Genomic DNA, 26,522 nt, shown 5'->3' with positions numbered 1-26,522 from the left:
GTAATGAAACTGCTCTACTAAAAGAGACCAGCATTTCCAAAAGGAGCAGCATATTACAATTCAGACGGGAGAGAGGTGTTTTTTTTTTTCATGCTCATTGAGGAAAAAAGATGTTCATCACCAAACAGAAGTTTATCACTGTGTGTTCATTTCCACACTGTGCCATTGAGATAACTTAAAATGTAATTGAATTGTGCAATATCTGTCCTTAGTAGGAAGGATCAAAAATTAGGTTGTACATTTCCACTAAGATCAGGAACAAGACAAGGTTGCCCACTCTCACTGCTATTATTCAACATAGTTTTGGAAGTTTTAGCCACAGCAATCAGAGAAGAAAAAGAAATAAAAGGAATCCAAATTGGAAAAGAAGAAGTAAAGCTGCCACTGTTTGCAGATGACATGATATTATACACAGAGAGTCCTAAAGATGTTACCAGAAAACTACTAGAGCTAGTCAATGAATTTGGTAAAGTAGCAAGATACAAAATTAATGCACAGAAATCTCTTGCATTCCTATACACTAATGATGAAAAATCTGAAAGAGAAATTAAGGAAACACTCCTATTTACCATTGCAACAAAAAGAATAAAATACCTAGGAATAAACCTACCCAAGAAGACAAAAGACCTGTATGCAGAAAACTATAAGACACTGATGAAAGAAATTAAAGATGATACAAACAGATGGAGAGATATACCATGTTCTTGGATTGGAAGAATCAACATTGTGAAAATGACTCTACTACCCAAAGCAATCTACAGCTTCAATGCAATCCCTATCAAACTACCTATGGCATTTTTCACAGAACTAGAACAAAAAACTGCACAATTTGTATGAAAACACAAAAGACTCCGAATAGCCAAAGCAATCTTGAGAAAGAAAAACGGAGCTGGAGGAATCAGGCTCCCTGACTTCGGACTATACTACAAAGCTACAGTAATCAAGACAGTATGATACTGGCACAAAAAACAGAATTATAGATCAATGGAACAGGATAGAAAGCCCAGAGATAAACCCATGCACAAATGGTCACCTTATTTTTGATAAAGGAGGCAAGAATATACAATGGAGAAAAGACAGCCTCTTCAATAAGGGGTGCTGGGAAAACTGGACAGCTACATGTAAAAGAATGAAATTAGGACACTCCCTAACACCATACACAAAAATAAACTCAAAATGGATTATAGACCTAAATGTAAAGCCAGACACTATAGAACTCTTAGAGGAAAACGTAGGCAGAACACTGTATGACATAAATCATAGCAAGATCCTTTTTGACCCACCATCTAGAGAAATGGAAATAAAAACAAAAATAAACAAATGGGACCTAATGAAACTTAAAAGCCTTTGCACAGCAAAGGAAACTATAAACAAGACGAAAAGACAACCCTCAGAATGGGAGAAAATATTTGCAAACGAAGCAACTGACAAAGGATTAATCTCCAAAATATACAAGAAACTCATCCAGCTCAATATCAAAAAACAAACAATCCAATCCAAAAATGGGCAGAAGACCTAAATAGACATTTCTCCAAAGAAGATATACAGATTGCCAACAAACACCTGAAAGGATGCTCAATGTCACTAATCATTAGAGAAATGCAAATCAAAACTACAATGAGGTATCACCTCACACCGGTCAGAATGGCCATCATCAAAAAATCTACAAACAATAAATACTGGAGAGGGTGTGGAGAAAAGAGAACTCTTTGCACTGCTGGTGGGAATATAAATTGATACAGCCACTATAGAGAACCGTATGGAGGTTCCTTAAAAAACTGAAAATAGAACTACCATACGACCCAGCAATCCCACTACTGGGCATATACCCTGAGAAAACCATAATTCAAAAAGAGTCATATACCACAATGTTCATTGCAGCACTATTTACAATAGCCAGGACATGGAAGCAAGCTAAGTGTCCATTGACAGAAGAATGGATAAAGAAGATGTGGCACATATATACAATAGAATATTACTCAGCCATAAAAGAAACAAAACTGAGTTTTTTGTAGTGAGGTGGATGGACCTAGAGTCTGTCATACAGAGTGAAGTAAGTCAGAAAGAGAAAAACAAATACCGTATGCTAACACATATATATAGAATCTAAAAAAAAAAATGGTTCTGAAGAACCTAGGGGCAGGACCGGAATAAAGATACAGACATAAAGCCGCAGAATAAAGACGCAGAATGGACTTGAGGACACGGGGAAGGGTAAGGGTAAGTTGGGACGAAGTGAGAGAATGGCATGGACATATATACACTACCAAATGTAAAATAGATAACTAGTGGGAAGCAGCCACATAGCACAGGGAAATCAGCTCGGTGCTTTGTGACCACCTAGAGGGGTGGGATAGGGAGGGTGGGAGGGAGACGCAAGAGGGAGGGGATATGGGGATATATGTATACGTATAGCTGATTCACTTTGTTATACAGCAGAAACTAACACACCATTGTAAAGCAATTATACTCCAATAAAGATGTTAAAAAAAAAGAAAGCGGCAAAGATCTGAAAATGTTACTAAAGGGGATGGACAAGATAAATGACCTGGGTCGAGTAAAAAGATTGATGGATGGTGGTGATGAGAGTTCACTTAAGGCCGGGAAGTGAGGTGAGTGAAAATGTTACCCTTCTTCCCATCCCCCTCCTCCTCCAAAAAAGGGAGGGAAGGGTGTTCATCAGATCAAAGAATCCAGCAAGATTAATGCAAGGGAATGGAAGAAAGCCAACAAGGGGACAGCAAGGAGTAAGGGATGGGATGGTGAGACAGGGTGCGATGGCCTTTCCTTGACTAAGGAATGAAAGGCAGGGCTGGAGGAAACTGGCTGCATAGAATTTAATCCTGACACATACTGGAATAGACTATTTATTCCTTGAAAAATATAGCTATGACTCAGTGAAGACATGTAATTTTCGTTGCTTTATAACTTGCCAAAACTTTTTTACATGTACTGTTTTATTTAAAGGCAAGACCCATATCGCATACTAATTCCTATAGAATTTCATACGCGGAGGGGCTCAAAATTAGCTTGTTTCTTGTGGATTCAAGTATTTTATTAGAAACAAAGAACACAATCAGTTAAGTCTATGACAACGCAAGGGAATCTAGGGAAAGAATGAGGCAGTCAGGCACATTTTAACGGGCGATGGTGGGATAGAAGAGAGCTAGTTGATATAAGGTGTAGCAGAAAGGAGCTTGGATCTGGAGTCCGATGCATCTCAGTTGGATTTGTGGCTTTTGTGTGTCTGTGTGTGTGACTGCGGGGGGACCTGTGAGTCTCAGCTTCAAAACCTCAAAAATGATGACCAGGGTGGCAAACTGCTCCCTGGGAACCCGAATGCAACCTGATGTGTGTCAGATTTTGGCCAGCATGGAGCTTTTTTAAAAGTTGATTTTGACAAGGTTCTGTCCATTTGTTATAAAAGAAGGGATAGGGGAACCACCACGTTGCTATGAAATTACTGAAGCTGACTGATGCAGAAGTGACCAGGTTAAGTTTTCCACCATCTAATAGAAATGGAAGCCAAGAAGAGAGTTAAGTCCAATTACAGAGAATTACAGAGTCACATTTCTTAAGCACTTCAGTTTGTAGCCTATGAAATTAATACCCACTCGGTTAGTTAATATTAATTATTGCATTTGGATTTTCTCAGCTCCTTAGAAAATTGTAGGTATGAGCTTGTAGCTTTATTTTCCTTACTGTTCTTGCTAGAAACAGGTTTTCTTTGTTCAAATATCCTCTTTCCCCCACCCTCTGCCATTCGTGCAGTAGCGTTTGGTTTGGTCACTTTGAGCGATTGAAATTTAGGGCCAAAACTAATGTAACTTAGAGAAAGGGAAAGAAACAAAATGAGATTGATTTAAGCAATCTATTTCTAATTGCTAATAAAAGGGGAAAATCTTTAAGTATCTGAGAAAAACTGCTCTCTGGTAAAGCAATCCAAGGCTGTTAGAATGGCAAAAGTTCCATTCTTTAGTCCCCAGGTTGAAAAACTCACTTTAAACCCTCCCTAAAAGCTACCAGAAATCTTTCAGGACAGTAAATAATAATGGTACCATTTTTACCATTTCAAAAAGCAGCAGAATATAGGATAAGTAAGAGTTTCAAAGTCAGACCTATGTGTGTGGAATGGATCCTCCATTTATGAGCTGAATACACTTGGATAAAAGCCCCAGTCCATCATCTGTGAGGTGGGAGCTGCTGTCTGCATCCTAGAGGATGATCTCAGAGGTCTTTTCTCACTTCCTACTTGCTAGCAGAACACAGGGCAGCAAGCTCAGGAAACTTCAGTGGCAGAATCTCGATTAGCTGACTGGTAAAAATGCCAGCATTTGCCAGTGTGTTCTGTGGAACACTAGTTCAGTGAGGGGTTCATTTTTATATAATTTTGGGAAATACCGAGTTCTCGTCTGTTACCTTCTTGGAGACTCAAAACATATATTTTAATATTCAAGTCTCAGATGAAGCCCTCACTAAGAAAGTTGTTTAATTTAGTGTTTTCCACTTGCCCTTGACCACAGAACTCTGTTTCCACATTCTACTTATTGCCAACCATAAAATTAACCTTCAAGAAACACACTTTGGGAAATGTTGCACAAATATTTATTTATTGCTTTCAAATAAGTTATGTTGAACTGTAAAGCCCTGAAAGACTGTTTTATAGTATATTTGCATCTAAATTATTTATATCTAAATTATTCTCTCTTAGGCTAATATCAAAATTACTCTTAGCATCTTTATCTCTTGGTGGAGATGATTTAATAAAATCCTGTGCCATAGGAAATTGGCTGAGTTTTAAACATTTTCTCATGAACTACAGAAAGTAAATAATCAATAATGACTGTACACAGATACTTACAGGACACTTGTGAGGTGCTTTTGTGACTTTAAACTGCAATAACTTTGTATAAACACAGGCAATTCCTAAACTTTTTCTAGGATAGACAAACATAACTGCAATATTATATTAACTATCTGTCAGTATGATTTTTCAACCCATTATAAATACACAGTATACCTTTTGGCTGCTGAAAAGTTTTGTAAATCGCACCCCTCATTCAGTGAACACTGAACAAGAGCCTTAGAAACAAATACTCTGTCACAAACATACAAATAATTAACATATATATACACTGTTTTATATCTGATGATGATAATGAAATCCTACAATTATAACTAAAAAGAACAATGCATGACCTGGAATCCTCATTCTCTTAACAGGTGTTATAAGAATGTGTGTCATAGGAATTAGAGACAGTTACTTCTTGGGAAGTCCTTGAACCATCATATTAGGCAAAATGTTTCTAGGACCACTACATGGAGGACAGAGGATAGAGACAAGTCTGAGCCGCTGAAGGAGTTAGTCACCTAGTAGGGACAGGACGCACCTCCACCTCACAGGTACACAGTGTCTCTCAACAGGGCTGACATGTCCATGCCTCACATATTTTAGATTCATTTCCCTTTTCAGCCATTTCAAGTCTTACTGACACCTCAACTAATGAATGCTGATTTTCAAAAAGTTTTATCCAGGTAAGGAAAAAACATCATGGATGGTGTAGTAGGTTGAATAATGGCCACTCAAAGATATCAAGTCCTAATCCCTGAACTTGTAATTGACATCTTAATAGTACTACTGGAGATTTCAAAACAGAATGGGTGGTCAGAATGGAAAGAGACAGTTTAATCTGAAGCAATTAAAGTAGCTTAACGTTACCAAGCATATGACTAATTAAATACATTACTAAGGCCTCCCCCAGGACCTTGGAAAGGGTTCATGAAGTGAGGGATGCTGTAGTGCAAGCTTCATTAACTTCCCAGTGAAGCCACCCCTGCACCCATGCAATCTCTTTTCTTCTAATTTGTAGATGTACTTCACTGAAAACTTAATTAAAATTTTCACATGATACATGCTCAGTAAATATTTGTTGATTCATATTCTAAAAGGAAAACTAAAAAAATGCAAAACTGCTTTTGAGGAATGCACTTTTGCAGTATTTTTGTAGCAGTTTTTGAAGTGAGGTTACATATAGAAATAAATGGGAAGGAAACATTCTCCTTTTTGGCTATTTTGGAATTAACAGAATCTCTGAAATATCTTGATTTAGCAATATTAAGTGTTGTACAAATTTTTTCATTCTATCCCCACAATGAGTTTGAAATCAATTATGACTAAGTCTGTTTTAAAGATTGAACTTTTGAGATCATCAATCTATAATTTACCCTAATTCACCAATTTGTTGCCATTACATTTTTCAAACAAATATTGAATCAATATGTGATAATCCATATTAAAATATGAAATAAATCAAAAGGTATAAAGAATCCAAAAAAAATTTGTCCAAGAACTCTGAATGGGAAAGCAAATTAAATGTTACCACTAAATAAAACATGGCAAGGTAAAATAAGGGTAAAATAAAGAGGTAAAATAAGAACTGAAAAGAAATGCCTTTTTTTTTTTTCCAGAATGTGGGATTGTCTGTATAGTAGTCGCTATTTTCCTTTTGGTTGCTGGGTCTTTCTAGAGCCTTTGTTTCTTACCCAACGGCATGTATGCACTTATATATACTTAACTTATACCCTTCTGCTTACTTTAGTAAAATAATTTCTTTACTGGAAATATTTGTGAAAATCATTAAATATCAAAGAGATTTCCTGGAAGTGGGGAATCTTGGTTTACTTGTTTGACTTTTTTTTTTCTTAAATCAGTTGATTTTTAAACATCTTTATTGAAGTATAATTGCTTTACAATGGTGTGCTAGCTTCTGCTTTACAACAAAGTGAATCAGTTACACATATACATATGTTGCCATATCTCTTCCCTCTTGCATCTCCCTCCCTCCCACCCTCCCTATCCCACCCCTCTAGGTGGTCACAAAGCACCGAGCTGATCTCCCTGTGCTATGCGGCTGCTTCCCACTAGTTATCTATTTTACATTTGGTAGTGTATATATGTCCATGACACTCTCTCACCCTGTCACATCTCACCCCTCCCCCTCCCCATATCCTCAAGTCCATTCTCTAGTAGGTCTGTGTCTTTATTCCCATCTTGCCACTAGGTTCTTCATGACCTCTTTTTTTTTTTTTCCCTTAGATTCCATATATATGTGTTAGCATACTGTATTTGTTTTTCTCTTTCTGACTTACTTCACTCTGTATGACAGACTCTAACTCCATCCACCTCATTACAAACACCTCCATTTCATTTCTTTTTATGGCTGAGTAATATTCCATTGTATATATGTGCCACATCTTCTTTATCCATTCATCCGATGATGGACACCTAGGTTGCTTCCATGTCCTGGCTATTGTAAACAGAGCTGCAATGAATATTTTGGTACATGACTCTTTCTGAATTATGGTTTTCTCAGGGTATATGCCCAGTAGTGGGATTGCTGGGTCATATGGTAGTTCTATTTTTAGTTTTTTAAGGACCCTCCATACTGTTCTCCATAGTGGCTGTATCAATTTACATTCCCACCAACAGTGCAAGAGTGTTCCCTTTTCTCCACACCCTCTCCAGCATTTATTGTTTCTAGATTTTTTGATGATGGCCATTCTGACCGGTGTGAGATGATACCTCATTGTAGTTTTGATTTGCATTTCTCTAATGATTAATGATGTTGAGCATTCTTTCATGTGTCTGTTGGCAATCTGTATCTCTTCTTTGGAGAAATGTCTATTTAGGTCTTCTGCCCATTTTTGGATTGGGTTGTTTGTTTTTTTGTTATTGAGCTGCATGAGCTGCTTGTAAATCTTGGAGATTAATCCTTTGTCCGTTGCTTCATTTGCAAATATTTTCTCCCATTCTGAGGGTTGTCTTTTGGTCTTGTTTATGGTTTCCTTTGCTGTGCAAAAGCTTTGAAGTTTCATTAGGTCCCATTTGTTTATTTGTGTTTTTATTTCCATTTCTCTAGGACCTGGGTCAAAAAGGATCTTGCTGTGACTTATGTCATACAGTGTTCTGCCTATGTTTTCCTCTAAGAGTTTGATAGTGTCTGGCCTTACACTTAGGTCTTTAATCCATTTTGAGTTTATTTTTGTGTATGGTGTTAGGGAGTGTTCTAATTTCATACTTTTACATGTACCTGTCCAATTTTCCCAGCACCACTTATTGAAGAGGCTGTCTTTTCTCCACTGTATATGCTTGCCTCCTTTATCAAAGATAAGGTGACCATATGTGCGTGGGCTTATCTCTGGGCTTTCTATCCTGTTCCATTGATCTATATTTCTGTTTTTGTGCCAGTACCAAACTGTCTTGATTACTGTAGCTTTGTAATATAGTCTGAAGTCAGGGAGCCTGATTCCTCCAGCTCCATTTTTCGTTCTCAAGATTGCTTTGGCTATTCGGGGTCTTTTGTGTTTCCATACAAATTGTGAAATTTTTTGTTCTAGTTCTGTGAAAAATGCCAGTGGTAGTTTGATAGGGATTGCATTGAATCTGTAGATTGCTTTGGGTAGCAGAGTCATTTTCACAATGTTTATTCTTCCAATCCAAGAACATGGTATATCTCTCCATCTATTTGTATCATCTTTAATTTCTTTCATCAGTGTCCTATAATTTTCTGCATACAGGTCTTTTGTCTCCTTAGGTAGGTTTATTCCTAGGTATTTTATTCTTTTTGTTGCAATGGTAAACGGGAGTGTTTTCTTAATTTCACTTTCAGATTTTTCATCATTAGTATACAGGAATGCAAGAGATTTCTGTGCATTAATTTTGTATCCTGCTACTTTACCAAATTCATTGATTAGCTCTAGTAGTTTTCTGGTAGCATCTTTTGGATTCTCTATGTATAGTATCATGTCATCTGCAAACAGTGACAGCTTTACTTCTTCTTTTCCGATTTGGATTCCTTTTATTTCTTTTTCGTCTCTGATTGCTGTGGCTAACACTTCCAAAACTATGTTGAATAATAGTGGTGAGAGTGGGCAACCTTGTCTTGTTCCTGATCTTAGTGGAAATGGTTTCAGTTTTTCACCATTGAGGACAATGTTGGCTGTGGGTTTGTCATATACGGCCTTTATTATGTTGAGGAAAGTTCCCTCTATGCCTACTTTCTGCAGGACTTTTATCATAAATGGGTGTTGAATTTTGTCGAAAGCTTTCTCTGCATCTATTGAGATGATCATATGGTTTTTCTCCTTCAATTTGTTAATATGATGTATCACGTTGATTGATTTGCGTATATTGAAGAATCCTTGCATTCCTGGAATAAACCCCACTTGATCATGGTGTATGATCCTTTTAATGTGCTGTTGGATTCTGTTTGCTAGTATTTTGTTGAGGATTTTTGCATCTATGTTCATCAGTGATATTGGCCTGTAGTTTTCTTTCTTTGTGACATCTTTGCCTGGTTTTGGTATCAGGGTGATGGTGGCCTCGTAGAATGAGTTGGGGAGTGTTCCTCCCTCTGCAATATTTTGGAAGAGTTTGAGAAGGATAGGTGTTAGCTCTTCTCTAAATGTTTGATAGAATTCGCCTGTGAAGCCATCTGGCCCTGGGCTTTTGTGTGTTGGAAGATTTTTAATCACAGTTTCAATTTCAGTGCTTGTGATTGGTCTGTTCATATTTTCTATTTCTTCCTGGTTCAGTCTCGGCAGGTTGTGCATTTCTAAGAATCTGTCCATTTCTTCCAGGTTGTCCATTTTATTAGCATAGAGTTGCTTGTAGTAATCTCTTATGATCGTTTGTATTTCTGCAGTGTCAGTGGTTACTTCTCCTTTTTCATTTCTAATTCTATTAATTTGAGTCTTCTCCTTTTTTCTCTTGATGAGTCTGGCTAATGGTTTATCAATTTTGTTTATCTTCTCAAAGAACCAGCTTTTAGTTTCATTGATTTTTGCTATTGTTTCCTTCATTTCTTTTTCATTTATTTCTGATCTGATCTTTATGATTTCTTTCCTTCTGCTAGCTTTGGGGTTTTTTTGTTCTTCTTTCTCTAATTGCTTTAGGTGCAAGGTTAGGTTGTTTATTCGAGATGTTTCCTGTTTCTTGATGTAGGCTTGTATTGCTATAAACTTCCCTCTTAGAACTGCTTTTGCTGCATCCCATAGGTTTTGGATCGTCGTGTCTCCATTGTCATTTGTTTCTAGGTATTTTTTGATTTCCCCTTTGATTTCTTCAGTGATCACTTCGTTATTAAGTAGTGTATTGTGTAGCCTCCATGTGTTTGTATTTTTTACAGATCTTTTCCTGTAATTGATATCTAGTCTCATAGCGTTGTGGTCGGAAAAGATACTTGATACGATTTCAATTTTTTTAAATTTACCAAGGCTTGATTTGTGACCCAAGATATGATCTATCCTGGAGAATGTTCCATGAGCACTTGAGAAAAATGTGTATTCTGTTGTTTTTGGGTGGAATGTCCTATAAATATCAATTAAGTCCATCTTGTTTAATGTATCATTTAAAGCTTGTGTTTCCTTATTTATTTTCATTTTGGATGATCTGTCCATTGGTGAAAGTGGGGTGTTAAAGTCCCCTACTATGATTGTGTTACTGTCGATTTCCCCTTTTATGGCTGTTAGTATTTGCCTTATGTATTGAGGTGCTCCTATGTTGGGTGCATAAATATTTACAATTGTTATACCTTCCTCTTGGATCGATCCCTTGATCATTATATAGTGTCCGTCTTTGTGTCTTGTAATTGTCTTTATTTTAAAGTCTATTTTGTCTGATATGAGAATTGCTACTCCAGCTTTCTTTTGATTTCCATTTGCATGGAATATCTTTTTCCATCCCCTCACTTTCAGTCTGTATGTGTCTCTAGGTCTGAAGTGGGTCTCTTGTAGACAGCATATATATGGGTCTTGTTTTTGTATCCATTCAGCCAGTCTGTGTCTTTTGGTGGGAGCATTTAATCCATTTACATTTAAGGTAATTATCGATATGTATGTTCCTATTCCCATTTTCTTAAATGTTTTGGGTTTGTTATTGTAGGTGTTTTCCTTCTCTTGTGTTTCTTGCCTAGAGAAGTTCCTTTAGCATTTGTTGTAAAGCTGGTTTGGTGGTGCTGAACTCTCTCAGCTTTTGCTTGTCTGTAAAGGTTTTAATTTCTCCATCAAATCTGAATGAGATCCTTGCTGGGTAGAGTAATCTTGGTTGTAGGTTTTTCTCCTTCATCACTTTAAGTATATCCTGCCACTCCCTTCTGGCTTGCAGCGTTTCTGCTGAAAGATCAGCTGTTAACCTTATGGGGATGCCCTTGTGTGTTATCTGTTGTTTTTCCCTTGCTGCTTTTAATATGTTTTCTTTATATTTAATTTTTGATAGTTTGATTAATATGTGTCTTGGTGTGTTTCTCCTTGGATTTATCCTGTATGGGACTCTCTGTGCTTCCAGGACTTGATTAACTATTTCCTTTCCCATATTAGGGAAGTTTTCAACTATAATCTCTTCAAATATTTTCTCAGTCCCTTTCTTTTTCTCTTCTTCTTCTGGGACCCCTATAATTCGAATGTTGGTGCGTTTAATGTTGTCCCAGAGGTCTCTGAGACTGTCCTCAGTTCTTTTCATTCTTTTTTCTTTATTCTGGTCTGCAGTAGTTATTTCCACCATTTTATCTTCCAGGTCACTTATCCGTTCTTCTGCCTCAGTTATTCTGCTATTGATCCCATCTAGAGTATTTTTAATTTCATTTATTGTGCTTGTCATCGTTTCTTGGTTCCTCTTTAGTTCTTCTACGTCCTTGTTAAATGTTTCTTGCATTTTGTCTATTCTATTTCCAAGACTTTGGATCATCCTTACTATCATTATTCTGAATTCTTTTTCAGGTAGACTACCTATTTCCTCTTCATTTGTTAGGTCTGGTGTGTTTTGACCCTGCTCCTTCATCTGCTGTGTGTTTTTCTGTCTTCTCATTTTGCTTATCTTACTGTGTTTGGGGTCTCCTTTTCACAGGCTGCAGGTTCGTAGTTCCCGTTGTTTTTGGTATCTGTCCCCAGTGGCTAAGGTTGGTTCAGTGGGTTGTGTAGGTTTCCTGGTGGAGGGAACTAGTGCCTGTGTTCTGGTGGATGAGGCTGGATGTTGTCTTTCTGGTGGGTTCGTCCACATCTGGTGGTGTGTTTTGGGGTGTCTGTGGCCTTATTATGATTTTAGGCAGCCTCTCTGCTAATGGATGGGGCTGTGTTCCTCTCTTGCTAGTTGTTTGGCATAGGGTGTCCAGCACTGTAGCTTGCTGGTCGTTGAGTGAAGCTGGGTCTTGATGTTGAGATGGAGATCTGTGAGAGATTTTCGCCGTTTGGTATTACGTGGAGCTGGGAGGTCTCTTGTGGACCAGTGTCCTGAAGTTGGCTCTCCCACCTCAGAGGCACAGCCCTGATGCCTGGCTGGAGCACCAAGAGCCTTTCATCCACACGGCTCAGAATAAAAGGGAGAAAAAATGGAAAGAAAGAAAAAAAGAGGATAAAATAAAATAAAATAAAGCAATTATAATAAAAAATAAGAAAAAAAATTATTAAGAGTAAATTTATTAAGAAAAAAAATTTTTTTATTTTTTAAAAATAGATTTATTAATTTTTTATACTAAAAATAAGAAAAAAATTATTTAGAAAAAATTTATTAAGAAAAAAATTTTTTTAATTTTTTAAAATAAAAAATATGAAAAAACTTATTAAAAATTTTTTTAAAAATAGAAAATAAGGAAAAAATTATTAAGAAAACATTTACTAGGGAAAAAAAAATTTTTTTTAAGCCAAAAAAAAAAAAAAAAAAAAACGGACGGACCTAACCCTAGGACTAACGGTGAGAGCCAAGCCATACAGACAAAATCTCACCCAGAAGCATACACATCTACACTCACAAAAAAAAGGAAAAGGGGAAAAGTTAATATATCCTGCTCCCAAAGTCCATCTCCTAAATTTGGGATGATTCGTTGTCTATTCAGGTATTCAACAGATGCAGGCACATCAAGTTGTTTGTGGAGCTTTAATCCGCTGCTTCTGAGGCTGCTGGGAGAGATTTCCCTTTCTCTTCTTTGTTCGTACAGCTCCCGGGGTTCAGCTTTGGATTTGGACCCGCCTCTGCATGTAGGTCCCCTGAGGGCGTCTGTTCCCCGCCCAGACAGAACGGGGTTAAAGGAGCAGCTGATTCGGGGGCTCTGGCTCAGTCAGGCCGGGGGAAGGGAGCGGTACGGAGGAGGCGGGGCGAGCCTGCGGCGGCAGAAGCCGGCGTGACGTTGCAGCAGCCTGAGGCGCGCCGTGCGCTCTCCCGGGGAAGTTGTCCCCGGATTACGGGAGCCTGGCCGTGGCGGGCTGCACAGGCTCCCGGGAGGGGCGGCGCGGAGAATGACCTGTGCTCGCCCACAGGCTGTTTGGTGGCGGCAGCAGCAGCCTTAGCGTCTCATGCCCGTCTCTGGGGTCCGCGCTGATAGCCGCGGCTCGCGCCCGTCTCTGGAGTTCGTTTAAGTGGCGCTCTGAATCCCCTCTCCTTGCACGCCGCGAAACAAAGAGGCAAGAAAAAGTCTCCTGCCTCTTCGGCAGCCGCAGACTTCCTCTCGTGCACCCTCCCGGCTAGTTGTGGTGCGCTAGACCCTTCAGGCTGTGTTCACGCAGCCAACCCCAGTCCTCTCCCTGGGATCCGACCGAAGCCCGCGCCTCAGCTCCCAGCCCCCGCCCGCCCCGGCGGGTGAGCAGACAAGCCTCTCGGGCTGGTGAGTGCTGCTCGGCGCCGAGCCTCTGTGCGGGAATCTCTCCGTTTTTCCCTCTGCGTCCCTGTTGCTGTGGGATCCGCGCTGATAGCCGCGGCTCGCGCCCGTCTCTGGAGCTCGTTTAGGCGGCGCTCTGAATCCCCTCTCCTTGCGCGCCGCGAAACAAAGAGGCAAGAAAAATTCTCTTGCCTCTTTGGCAGCTGCAGTCTTTTTCCCGGACTCCCTCCCGGCTAGCACCGAAGCCCGAGCCCCAGCTCCCAGGCCCCGCCCGCCCCGGCGGCTGAGCAGACAAGCCTCTCGGGCTGGTGAGTGCTGGTCGGCACCGCTCCTCTGTGCGGGAATCTCCGCTTTGCCCTCCGCACCAATGTGGCTGCGCTCTCCTCCGTGGCTCCGAAGCTTCCCCCCTCTGCTACCCGCAGTCTCTGCCCACGAAGGGGCTTCCTAGTGTGTGGAAACCTTTCCTCCTTCACAGCTCCCTCCCACTGGTGCAGGTCCCGTCCCTATTCTTTTGTCTCTGTTATTTCTTTTTTCTTTTGCCCTACCCAAGTACGTGGGGATTTTGTTGCCTTTTGGGAGGTCTGACGTCTTCTGCCAGCGTTCAGTGGGTGTTCTGTAGGAGCAGTTCCACGTGTAGATGTATTTCTCATGTATCTGTGGGGAGGAAGGTGATCTCCGCGTCTTACTCTTCCGCCATCTTGCCCCTCCCTGATTTTTAAAAAATTAATTTATTTTTGGCTGCATTGGGTCTTCACTGCTGCACGCAGGCTTTCTCTAGTTGCGGCAAGCGGGCGCTACACTTTGTTGCTGTGCACGGGCTTCTCATTGCGGTGGCTTCTCTTGTTGCGGAGCACAGGCTCTAGTCATGTGGGCTTCAGTAGTTGTGGCACATGGGCTTAGTTGCTCCGCAGCAGGTGGGATCTTCCCAGACCAGGGCTTGAACCTGTGTCCCCTGCATTGGCTGGTGGATTCTTAACCACTGTGCCACCAGGCTTTCAATGTTACTTTAATATGCATGCTTAGCTAAGTTATTTAACTGCTCAGTATCCAGCTTTCCTGTCTGTGAAATTAATAATAAAGACCACAGCTCAGTCAAGATGATGATGATGGTGGTGATGGTGATGATGATAAACTTCAGAGTAAAATCCAAACTCTGTACAACAGGTGAGACTGCTCTTCCGCCTTCCCCGGTTGCCTGGCCTTTTATTCCTGCCACTTCTCTTATTATTTCAGACATGAAATAGGCTCTGGCCAGATAGGGAAATTCACTAATCCTTAAGTTCACCCTGAAATTTCTAAACTCTAGTGCTATTAACTACATGTGTTCATGCTGTTCGAGACTAGAGATTCCCAATCCTTGGTACACATTAAAGTCCTCTGAAGAGCCTAACCCCCATTCCAAACCATGTAAATTAGAATCTTTAGGCATCAGTATATTTTTAAAAAACTCAATATGCTTCAAAATACTAACACAATATGGAGGAGAGGGTTGGATTCTGTGAAGGTTTAGATGAAACAAAGTTAGTAATGCCTTAATAATTGTTGAAATTGGGTGATGAGTACAAGGGGGTCCATTCTACTATTCGGTTTGCTTTGTAAAGGTTTGAATTTTTTCATAATAAAATGTTTTTTACAAAAGCTTCCCAGGTGAATTTTATGTGCACTCAGAATCTACTTTCTGGGGATCCCAACCTGTAATAAAAACTATGAAACTAGAATCTTTACTCTCCTTTCTTTGAAACCTCTGCATTAACTAATTAATTAGCTAATGAAGTAATTAAACAGATGTTTATAAATGTTTATTCTGGGCTGGAATAGTCCTAGCCTAGTCAGACTCTGGGGACCCCTTAAGAAGCTTACAATATAGTTAGATGAGATAAACTATAGGTCCTAGGGGTAGATAACATGTTCAGCAAAGAGTAGGGCATAAAGGAAGACAAAGGAAGTGTGTGTGTGTGTGTGTGTGTGTGTATGTCGGGGGGGCAGGTCAGTTGTACATCAGGGAAGCATTAGGGACTGCTTCATGGAAAAGTGACTCTGAATAGATAACCAACCAACAAGGACTTACTGTATAGCACAGGGAACTCTGCTCAATATTCTGTAATAACCTACATGGGAAAAGAATTTGAAAAAGAATAGAAAAAAAGAAAAGAAATTGACTCTGAAGATGTGATTGGTGAAATCCTACCCACCCTTTAAGACCAGCTCAAATTCTACTTCCTATATCCTTGATTTCTGTTACCAAACAAAAATAATCTGTTTCCACTCTGTACTGTAATCTTTTGTTTCTACATGTTATTTCAATTACGTCACATGTTATAAGACTATAAGCTCTTTGAGATGAAGAATTGTTTTATGTATGTTTGCATCCTTTAAAACCTTCTAGAAAAGTGACTTGAATATTATTAGGACTCAGTAAAAGTATGCTGAATTAAATAAAATAGATTATCCTTCTAATTTATTGCTATATTAAATAATTTTGTCATATCATTTGACATTTGAGTTCACACATGTGCCTTAATGGGTAATCAATATTAATTTAGGAAAGAGTACTGGTCTAAAAGAAAACTATGTCAAGTTGGAAAGAGAAATTTTTTGTCAAAAATGGACACTGCTCCTTTCAAAGAGCTATAAATAAATGCCCTAATTTTTCTGCTCACTGAAAGAGGCACACTATCTAGCTAAGTACAGTCCTGAATGTTTTGTTCTCTTGAAAGCACCTAGGAGTCAAAGGCTTTTCCTTCTCTGGCTTGCTCAAGAGTTGCTTTATCAGCTGCATAAAATTTGGAATAACCCAATTCTGTCACTTTGGTGGGAACAAATAATTAAAAGAAAGTTGGTTGGCAGAGAGAAAAAGCACAAAAAAGGAAAAAGCAAAGCACAGGAAAAATATCAGTGAGGCACTTTCTTGGCACTTCATTAGTTTTGAATGTGGTAGTACTTTTTGCTTTGAACTTGATCAATTCAAGGCCATTCCTAATGCTTGGTTTAAAGCATCTGAGAGGGAGCGGTGAAGGAGGAAAAGTTTCCACACACTAGGAAGGCCCTTCACTGGCAGAGATGGGGAGTGGATGGGGAGGAAGCTTCAGAGCCACAGAGAAGAACGCAGCAACAGGGGTGCAGAGGGCAAAGCGGAGAGATTCCTGCACAAAGGATCAGTGCTGACCAGCACTCACCAACCTGAGAGGCTTGTCTGCTCACCCACCGGGGCAGGTGGGGGCTGGGAGCTGAGGCTTGGGCTTTGGAGGTCAGTTCCCATGGAGATGACTGGGGTTGGCTGCATGAACACAGCCTGAAGGGGGCTAGTGTGCCACAGCTAGCCAGGAGGGAGTCCGAGAAAAAGTCTGGAACTGCCTAAGAGGCAAGAGACTTTTTCTTCCCTCTTTGTTTCCTGGTGCGCAAGGAGAGGGGATTAAGAGCACCGCCTAAACGAGCTCCAGAGATGGGCTCGAGCCGCGGCTACCAGCGTGGACATCAGAGGCAGGCATAAAATGCTAAGGCTGCTGCCACCGCCACCAAGAAGCCTGTGTGCAGGCACAGGTCACTATCCACCCCTCCCCTTCTGGGAGCCTCTGCAGCCCGCCGCTGCCAGGATCCTGTGATCCAGGGTTACCTTCCCCGGGAAAAGAGACGGCGCACCTCAGGCTGTGGCAATGTCACGCTGGCCTCTGCCGCCACAGGCTCACCCAGGCCTGAGTGAGCCAGAGCCCCCTAATCAGCTGCTATTTAAACCCTGTCCTGTCTGGGAGAACAACAGATGCCCTCAGGTGACCTACACACAGAGACGGGGCCAAATCCAAAGCTGAACCCCAGGAGCTATGCGAACAAAGAAGAGAAAGGGAAATCTCTCCCAGCAGCCTCAGGAGCAGCAAATTCTCTACAATCAACTTCATGTACCCTGCATCTCTGGAATACCTGAATAGACAACGAATTATCTCAAAATAGAGGTGGTGGACTTTGGGAGCAACTGTAGACTTGGGGTTTGCTTTCTGCATCTAATTTGTTTCTGGTTTTATGTTTATCTTAGTTTAGTATTTACAGTTTGTTATCATTGGTAGTTTGTTTATTGATTTGGTTGCTCTCTTCCTTTTTATATATATTTTCCTTTTTCACTTTTTGTGAGTGTGTATGTGTATGCTTCTTTGTGTGATTTTGTCTGTATAGCTTTGCTTTTACCATTTGTCCTAGGGTTCTGTCTGTCGGTTTTTTTTTTTTTTGGTATAGTTTTTAGTGCTTATTATCATTGGTGGATTTGTTTTTTGGTTTGGTTGCTCTCTTATTTCTTTCTCATTTTTATTACTTTCTTAATTTAAAAAAATTTCAATAATATTAAAAAATTTTTATTTTAATAACTTTATTTTATTTATTTATTTTTTCTTTCTTTTTTTTTCTCCCTTTTCTTCTGAGCTGAGTGCCTGACAGGGTCTTGGTGCTCCGGCCGGGTGTCAGGCCTGAGCCGCTGAGGTGGCAGAGGTGAGTTCAGGACATTGGTCCACCAGAGACATCCAAGCCCCATGTAATATCAAACGGCGAAAGGTGTCCCAGAGACTCCATCTCAACACTAATATCCAGCTTCACTCAATGACCAGCAAGCTACAGTTCTGGACACCCTAGGCCAAACAACTAGCAAGAAAGGAACACAGCCCTACCCATTAGCAGAGAGGCTGCCAAAAATCATAATAAGTTCACAGACACCCCAAAACACACCACTGGACATGGCCCTGCCCACCAGAAAGACAAGATCCAGACTCATTCACCAGAACACAGGCACCAGTCTCCTCCACCAGGAAGCCTACACAACCCACTGAACCAACCTTACCCACTCGGGGCAGACACCAAAAACAACGGTAACTATGAACGTGCAGCCTGCGAAAAGGAGACCCCAAACACAGTAAGTTAAGCAAAATGAGAAGACAGAAAAATACACAGCAGATGAAGAAGCAAGGTAAAAACCCACCAGACCAAACAAATGAAGAGGAAATAGGCAGCCTACCTGAAAAAGAATTCAGACTAATGATAGTAAAGATGATCCAAAATCTTGGAAATAGAATGGAGAAAATACAAGAAACGTTTAACAAGGACCTAGAAGAACTAAGGAGCAAACAAACAATGAAGAACAAAACAATAAATGAAATTAAAAATTCTCTAGAAGGAATCAATAGCAGAAAAACTGAGGCAGAAGAACAGATAAGTGACCTGGAAGATAAAATAGTGGAAATAACTACCGCAGAGCAGAACAAAGAAAAAAGAATAACAAGAGTGAGAACAATCTCAGAGACCTCTGGGACAACATTAAATGCACCAACATTTGAATTATAGGGGTCCCAGAAGAAGAAGAGAGAAAAAAAAGGGACTGAGAAAATATTTGAAGAGATTATAGTCGGAAACCTCCCTAATATGGGAAAGGAAATAGTCAATCAAGTCCAGGAAGCACAGAGAGTCCCATACAGGATAAATTCAAGGAGAAACATGCCAAGACACATATTACTCAAACTATCAAAAATTAAATACAAAGAAAAAATATTAAGTGCAGCAAGGGAAAAACAACAAATAACATACAAGGGAATCCCCATAAGGTTAACAGCTGATCGTTCAGCAGAAACTCTTCAAGCCAGAAGCGAGTGGCAGGACTTATTTAAAGTGATGAAAGGGAAAAAACTACAACCAAGATTACTCTACCCAGCAAGGATCTCATTCAGATTCGATGGAGAAATTAAAACCTTTACAGACAAGTAAAAGCTAAGAGAATTCAGCACCACCAAACCAGCTTTAAAACAAATGCTAAAGGAACTTCTCTAAGAAGGAAACACAAGAGAAGGAAAAGACCTACAATAACAAACCCAAAACAATTAAGAAAATGGTAATAGGAACATACATATCAATAACTACCTTAAATGTAAATGGATTAAATGCTCCAACCAAAAGACATAGACCAGCTGAATGGATACAAAAACAAGACCCATATATATGCTGTCTACAAGAGACCCACTTCAGACTTAGTACACATACAGACTGAAAGTGAGGGGATGGAAAAAGATATTCCATGCAAATGGAAATCAAAAGAAAGCTGGCACAGCAATTCTCATAACAGACAAAATAGACTGTAAAATTAAGACTATTACAAGAGACAAAGAAGGACAGTACATAATGATCAAGGGATTAATAGAAGAAGAAGATATAACAATTGTAAATATTTATGCACCCAACGGAGGAGTACCTCAATACATAAGGCAAATACTAACAGCCATAAAAGGGGAAATCGACATTAACACGATCATAGTAGGGGACTTTAACACCCCACTTTCACCAATGGACAGATCCTCCAAAATGAAAATAAATAAGGAAACACAAGCTTTTAATGATACATTAAACAAGATGGACTTAGTTGATATTTATAGGACATTCCATCCAAAAGCAACAGAATACAGTTTCTTCTCAAGTGCTCATGGAACATCCTCCAGGATAGATCATATCTTGGGTCACAAATCAAGCATTAGTAAATTTAAGAAAATTGAAATCATATCAAGAACCTTTTCCAACCACAATGCTATGAGACTAGATATCAATTACAGGAAAAAATCTGTAAAAAATACAAACACATGGAGGCTGAACAATACACTACTAATTAACCAAGAGATCACGGAAGAAATCAAAGAGGAAATCAAAAAATACCTAGAAACAAATTACAATGAAAACACGACGACCCAAAACCTATGGGATGGAGCAAAAGCAGTGCTAGGAGGGAAGTTTATAGCAATACAATCCTGCCTCAAGAAACAAGAAACATCTCAAATAAACAACCTAACCTTACACCTAAAGCAATTAGAGAAAGAAGAACAAAAAAACCCCCAAAGTTAGCAGAAGGAAAGAAATCATAAAGATCAGATCAGAAATAAATGAAAAAGAAATGAAACGATAGCAAAGATCAATAAAACTAAAAGCTGGTTCTTTGAGAAGACAGACAAAATTGATAAACCGTTAGCCAGACTCATCAAGAAAAAAAGGGAGAAGACTCAAATCAATAGAATTAGAAATGAAAAAGGAGAAGTAACAACTGATACTGCAGAAATACAAAGGATCATGAGAGATTACTACAAGCAACTCTATGCCAATAAAATGGACAACCTGGAAGAAATGGAAAAATTCTTAGAAAAGCACAACGTTCTGAGACTGAACCAGGAAGAAATAGAAAATATGAACAGACCAATCACAAGCACTGAAATTGAAATTGTGATTAAAAATCTTCCAACAAACAAAACCACAGGACCAGATGGCTTCACAGGCGAATTCTATCAAACATTTAGAGAAGAGCTAACACCTATCCTTCTCAAACTCTTCCAAAATATACCAGAGGGAGGAACACTCCCAAACTCATTCTATGAGGCCACCATCACCCTGATACCAAAACCAGAAAAAGATGTCACACAAAAAAAGAAAACTACAGGCCAATATCACTGATGAACATAGATGCAAAAATCCTTACCAAAATACTGGAATCAGAATCCAACAGCACATTCAAAGGATCATACACCATGATCAAGTGGGGTTTATCCCAGGAATGCAAGGATTCTTCAATATATGCAAATCAATCAATGTGACACACCATATTAACAAATTGAAGGATAAAAACCATATGATTATCTCAATAGATGCTGAAAAAGCTTTTAACAAAATTCAACAACCATTTATAATAAAAACTCTCCAGAAAGTAGGCATAGAGGGAACTTTCCTCAACATAATAAAGGCCATATATGAGAAACCCACAGTCAGCATCATTTTCAATGGTGAAAAACTGAAAACATTTCCACTAAGGTCAGGAACAAGACAAGGTTGCCCACTCTCACCACTATTATTCAACATAGTTTTTGAAGTTTTAGCAGAGAAGAAAAAGAAATAAAAGGAATCCAAATTGGAAAAGAAGAAGTAAAGCTGTCACTGTTTCCAGATGACATGATAGTATACATAGAGAATCCTAAAGATGTTACCAGAAAACTACTAGAGCTAATCAATGAATTTGGTAAAGTAGCAGGCTACAAAATTAATGCACAGAAATCTCTTGCATTCCTATACACTAATGATGAAAAATCTGAAAGAAGAATTAAGGAAACACTCCTATTTACCATTGCAACAAAAAGAATAAAATACCTAGGAATAAACCTACCTAAGGAGACAAAAGACCTGTATGCAGAAAACTATAAGACACTGATGAAAGAAATTAAAGGTGATACAAACAGATGGAGAGATATACCATGTTCTTGGATTGGAAGAATCCACATTGTGAAAATGACTACAGATTTAATGCAATCCTTATCAAACTACCTATGGCATTTTTCACATAACTAGAACAAAAAATTGCACAATTTGTATGGAAACAGAAAAGACTCCGAATAGCCAAAGCAATCTTGAGAAAGAAAAACGGAGCTGGAGAAATCAGGCTCCAGGACTTCAGACTATACTACAAAGCTACAGTAATCAAGACAGTATGGTACTGGCACAAAAACAGGAATATAGATCAATGGAACAGGATAGAAAGCCCAGAGATAAACCCACACACATATGGTCACTTTATCTTTGATAAAGGAGGCAAGAATATACAGTGGAGAAAAGACAGCCCCTTCAATAAGTGGTGCTGGGAAAACTGGACAGCTACATGTAAAAGTATGAAATTAGAACACTCCCTAACACCATACACAAAAATAAATTCAAAATGGATTAAAGACCTAAATGTAAGGCCAGACACCATCAGACTCTTAGAGGAAAACATAGGCAGAACACTGTATGACATAAATCATAGCAAGATCCTTTTTGACCCACCTGCTAGAGAAATGGAAATAAAAACAAAAATAAACAAGTGGGACCTATTGAAACTTAAAAGCTTTTGCACAGCAAAGGAAACCATAAACAAGATGAAAAGACAACCCTCAGAATGGGAGAAAATATTTGCAAACGAAGCAACTGGCAAAGGATTAATTTCCAAAATATACAAGCAGCTCATCCAGCTCAATATCAAAAAAACAAACAACCCAATCCAAAATGGGCAGAAGACTTAAATAGACATTTCTCCAAAGAAGATATACAGATTGCCAACAAACACATGAAAGGATGCTCAATGTCACTAATCATTAGAGAAAAGCAAATCAAAAGTACAATGAGGTATCACCCCATACCAGTCAGAATGGCCATCATCAAAATATCTACATACAATAAATGCTAGAGAGGGTGTGGAGAAAAGGGAACCCTCTTGCACAGTTGGTGGGAATGTAAATTGATACAGCCAATATGGAGAACAATATGGAGGTTCCTTAGAAAACTAGAAATAGAACTACCATATGACCCAGCAATCCCACTACTGGGCATATACCTCTAGAAAACCATAATTCAAAAATAGTCATGTACCACAATGTTCATTGCAGCACTATTTACAATAGCCAGGACACGGAAGCAACCTAAGTGTTCATCGACAGATGAATGGATAAAGAAGATGTGGCACATATATACAATGGAATAATACTCAGCCATAAAAAGAAATGAAATTGTGTTATTTGCAGTGAGGTGGATGGACCCAGAGACTGTCATACAGAGTGAAGTAAGTCAGAAAGAGAAAAACCAATACCGTATTCTAACACAAATATATGTAATCTAAAGAAAAAAAAAAGGTTCTGAAGTCCTAGGGGCAGGACAGGAATAAAGACACAGATGTAGAGAATGGACTTGAGGACACAGGGAGGGGGAAGGGTAAGCTGGGACGAAGTGAGAGATTGACATGGACATATATACACTAGCAAATGTAAAATAGATAGCTAGTGGGAAGTAGCCACATGGCACAGGGAGATTAGCTCGGTGCTTTGTGACCACCTAGATGTGGGATAGGGAGGGTGGGAGGGAGACGCAAGAGGGAGGAGAAATGGGAATATATGTATATGTATAGCTGATTCACTTTGTTATACAGCAGAAACTAACACACCATTGTAAAGCAACTATACTCCGATAAAGACGTTAAAAAAAAAAAAGAAATTACATGATATGATGGAGAATTTCAGTAGAAGACCTGAGGACTATATTTAAAAAGTCAAAGGGAAATTGTGAAACTGAAATTTTAATAACTGAAATTAAGAGCTCATTATATAGATTCAAAAATATATCAGATAACCTGACAGGAATAATGCCTTCCTCTGCGGGAGAGGGAGGGGTAGTGATGTGGTGTACAAGGTGTCCAGTGATATTCTCTTCCTTTTATCTGGTTACATGAATGTGTTCATTTTATAATAATGTATCAAGGTGTACATAGATGACTTGTATTCTATTATATATGTGTATATAACTGATGAGACTTGTTCATTAAAACACATAAATTATCCCCAAAGAGATACTCTTAAATTCTTGGAGGGATGGAGTGTTTTAGGAAGCTGAACTCCTGTAGGTGGGCCAAACACCAAGAGAAAATAGGTAATAACATTTTTAAGAGAAAAATGTTAGACTCTTCAATGACTTCCTCTGAACTGACTTGCTGGCTGAACTGACGTGCACCACTCCCTCCGTTTAGCCTTCTGATGGACGCCCACAGAATTTAAACAGTCAGCTGGTAGAATTACGTCTTCAATTTGTTAGGGTATGTGATTACAAGTCAGATGTGTTTGTTACTAAACCTGAAACTAAGCCTATTGTAGCAATACTTCTTTCTTTAATAATACAAGATTTAGTTAAATATTATATAAATTAATGACAGCTGAGTGCAAAAAAAGGAATTGTTTCTATGGAAAGTTGAATGCTTCCTCAGTAGAGGTGAGTCAGTAGAAAAGAAAAATAAACAGACTGCACAATGAATAAGGAAGGTCATTGAGGAATAATCTTTTTGTGTGACACCCCATTACAATCTTATCCATTGAGAGGAATGTGCGGACCCAGGTGAACATACAGATATGTGCATAATCAAGATAACGTAATAATTACTACTTCATAGGGTTTTTCTGTGAACCAAATTAGTTGATTTATCTAAGTGACTTAGAAAACATAGACTAAATGGTAGCTATTATTATTAGGCATTAATACAGAAAAGCCAGAATTTGGATTCAAGTCCTTAAACAGAAATAGCTGCATTTCATGAGGTTTCTTTTTTTAAGTGCTATTGTGTTACAAAATAATTTGCTGACTTACGTGAAAACATGCCCCCCCAATGGCCGTATTCTGGCAATACTGAAATCAAGTGGACCCCAGCTAATAATTGGAAATGTATGCAAATCATATAGATGAATAATATTTAAGCTTGTTTTTTTCTGTTGTACAGGGGAAATCAGAGAAAATGAAAAAAGATGGTGACAGTTGACCACTGATATAACCATAAACGGAACAAGTAAAATCCATGGGTTTAATCAAAATTAGCTTTATTATTTATCTCCCACTATCCCGTTAAATTCTATGGCTTTGCGTCTTTTTTTTTTTTTTTTTTACTTTTTATTTTATACTGGAGTATAGTTGATTAACAATGTTGTGATAGTTTCAGGTGTACAGCAAAGTGATTCAGTTATACATATACATGTATCTATTTTTTTTCAAATTCTTTTCCCATTTAGGTTGTTATACAATATTGAGCAGAGTTCCCTGTGCTATACAGTAGGTCCTTTTTGGTCATCCGTTTTAAATATAGCAGTGTGTACATGTCAATCTCAAACTCCCTAACTATCCCATCCCCCCACCCTTCCCCCCTGGTAACCATAAGTTCCTTCTCTAAGTCTGTGAGTCTGTTTCTGTTTTGTAAGTTCGTTTGTATCATTTCTTTTTAGATTCTGCTTATAAATGATACCATACGATATTTCTCTTTCTCTGTCTGACTTACTCAGTATGACAATCTCTAGGTCCGTCCATGTTGCTGCAAATGGCAAAATTTCATTCTTTTTTATGGCTGAGTAATATTCCATTGTATATATGTGCCACATCTTCTTTATCCATTCATCTGTTGATGGACATTCAGGTTGCTTCCATGTCTTGGCTATTGTAAACAATGCTGCAATAAACATTGGGGTGCATGTATCCTTTCGGACCATGTTTTTCTCTGGATATATGCCCAGGAGTGGGATTGCAGGATCATATGGTAGCTCTATTTTTAGTTTTTTAAGGAACCTCCATACTGTTCTCCATAGTGGCTGTACCAATTTACATTCCCACCAACAGTGCAAGAGGGTTCCCTTTTCTCCATACCCTCTCCAGCGTTTATTGTTTGTGGATTTTTTGGTGATGGCCATTCTGACCGGTGTGAGGTGATATCTCATTGTAGTTTTGATTTGCATTTCTCTAATAATTAGTGATGTTGAACATCCCTATGGCTTTGCATCTTCCTCTGTCTGACAGAAATTTAGGGTAAGTCCTACTTAACTTAAAGAAAATCACAGACTTCTTTGATCACATTTAGGTAATAAAAACAACCTCAATTCAGTAATAGGAACACGCAATGCTTGAACTCCATTCAAGGTTCAGCTTCTCTCCTTCCCCGGATCAGGCCTGCTGCAGGCTGGCTGTGGACAGTGTGAGAGGGTCTCTTCCGCTCTTCCCCAGCTGACCCTCTACCTTACCCCTTCTTGCTACCTCCATGACTCGATTAGCGCTATGTGGAGGAGAGGGAGAAAAGGAAAGGAAAAGCCTGACTTAACCACACGGGTTTTCCCTGGGCTCAGGAGCTCTTAGAAGCTGTTTCTCTCCTAAGACCATGTGTCCCATCACTGGGGGAGTCTTGGCTGCATCCCCTGTGTGGGAGATTGTATCTCCTCTGGCTGCTCACCTGGGGTTTCTTCTTCAGCCTCTGGGCATACAGTGGTCCATTCTACTGTTAGGGTCACTTTGGACAGGCTCCCTGGCCCACATGCAAGGACACACACAAGTGTG

Source organism: Eubalaena glacialis, chromosome 12 (genome assembly GCF_028564815.1).
Source record: "Eubalaena glacialis isolate mEubGla1 chromosome 12, mEubGla1.1.hap2.+ XY, whole genome shotgun sequence".
Classification (NCBI taxonomy): Eukaryota; Metazoa; Chordata; class Mammalia; order Artiodactyla; family Balaenidae; genus Eubalaena; species Eubalaena glacialis.
The sequence above is the reverse complement of the archived record's forward strand: the minus strand, read 5'-3'. Positions refer to the sequence as shown.